We start from the raw sequence: 1815 nt of genomic DNA, 5'->3' as shown, positions 1-1815 counted from the left end.
CGTCGCAGCCCCACCTAGGCAAAACAGAGAGGCCAGCACGCCGGTCTAAACCTAAGCGCACAGGGGTCTGGGCCCATCGCCCATAGCACACCTGCACGTTGCGTGGGCGGCCGGAAGCAGAACTAGCCCCCTTAATACAAGAGCAGGCTTACGTTCCAATCCGGCGCGCGCCGCTCCGTCGCTGACGTCTGAAGTGCTTCGGCTGATACCACGACGTCGGGATACCCATAACTACTCCCGCGTAGATGGTTAGTGCGTATAGGCTCGTAGCCGACTCAGATCAAATACCAAGATCTCGTTAAGCGTGTTAAGTATCCGCGAACGCCGAACAGGGCCAGGCCCACCTGTCTCCTAGGTGGTCTCAACCTGCCCTGTCGCTCCGCCACAAAGTAACAGTCGAGGGCCGTCGGGAACCCAGGCCCACCTCTACCGGGATGGAGCCACCTGTCCCTTCAGCCCCCTCATCAGAATCACTTGCGGGTACTCATCGAGCTGACCCGACTTTAGTCACCGTTTGTATAGTATGTATGTATGTATAGTATATACCCGTGATCACCTCCCGAGTGATCACGGCCCAATAGTATAGCAAGGCAGACTGACAAGAATGTAGGGCCAGTGATGATAAACTAGCATCCTATACTAAGTATTTAGGATTGCGGGTAAGGTATCAATGACTGTAGCAACAATGACAGGCTATGCAACAGAATAGGGGTAACCGAACAGTAACATGCTACACTACTCTAATGCAAGCAGTATAGAAAAGAATAGGCGATATCTGGTGATCAAGGGGGGGGGGCTTGCCTAGTTGCTCTGGCAAGAGAGAGGGGTCGTCAACTCGGTAGTCGAACTGGGCAGCAAGGGCGTCGGTCTCGTAGTCTACCGGAGAGAAGAGGGGGAAGAAATAATGAATACAGAGCAAACAAAGCATCACAAAATATAACAAGGCAATACGCGGTGTTCGGTGTGCCCTAACACGGTAGTAAGTGATGCCGACGAAGGGGGGAAACATCCGGGAAAGTATTCCCAGAGTTTCGCGTTTTCGGGCAGAGGAACCGGAGGGGGAAAGTTGTGAGTTTGATATGTTAGGGGTGTGTGGTGGATGAACGGGCTGCGTATCCGGAATCGTCTCGTCGTTCTGATCAACTTTCATGCTGAAAATATTTTAATCCGAGTTACGGATTAAAAGATATAATTTTCTAAAGATTTTATTAATTTCTGAAATTTAACTAATTAATTATTTAATTCGAAAATGAATTTATGACGTCAGCATGATGTCATGCTGACGTCAGCAGTCAACAAGGTTGACTTGGTCAACCTGACAGGTGGGTCCCGTTCGTCATTGACTGTTTAGTCTAATTAATGTTTAGCTAATCTAATTACTGTTTAATTAAACTAATTAGTTAATTAGGTTAATTAACTAGGATTAATTAACTTAATTAATTTAGTTAATTAATTAATTGATTAAGTTTATTTATTTTTTGTTAATATTTATTTTATTTTACAGGGTGGGGCCCAGTAGTCATACTCCAGGGGGTCTTGTTTTAAAGGGGATTAGCCCCTAAGCTAATTAGGGCCGGTCCCATGTGGCGGTGACACAGCCGGCTCGTGCCGCGGCTGTGCACGCACGCACAGAGGTGACGGCGCCGGCGGTACTCGGCCGGCAGGCAGCGGTGGTGGCCCGCCGCGGGCGTCGACGGGCAGGGCCACGCGCAGGCCGGCGTCGGGGACCTGTGCGCGGTCAGGGGCATGGTGAGCGCGCATCGGGCGCGACCGGAGACGGCGCGGGCGTGCACGGCGATGGGGAGGGCGCGCGCG

This window comes from Triticum dicoccoides, chromosome 7B, assembly GCF_002162155.2.
Source record: "Triticum dicoccoides isolate Atlit2015 ecotype Zavitan chromosome 7B, WEW_v2.0, whole genome shotgun sequence".
Lineage (NCBI taxonomy): Eukaryota > Viridiplantae > Streptophyta > Magnoliopsida > Poales > Poaceae > Triticum > Triticum dicoccoides.
The sequence above is the reverse complement of the archived record's forward strand: the minus strand, read 5'-3'. Positions refer to the sequence as shown.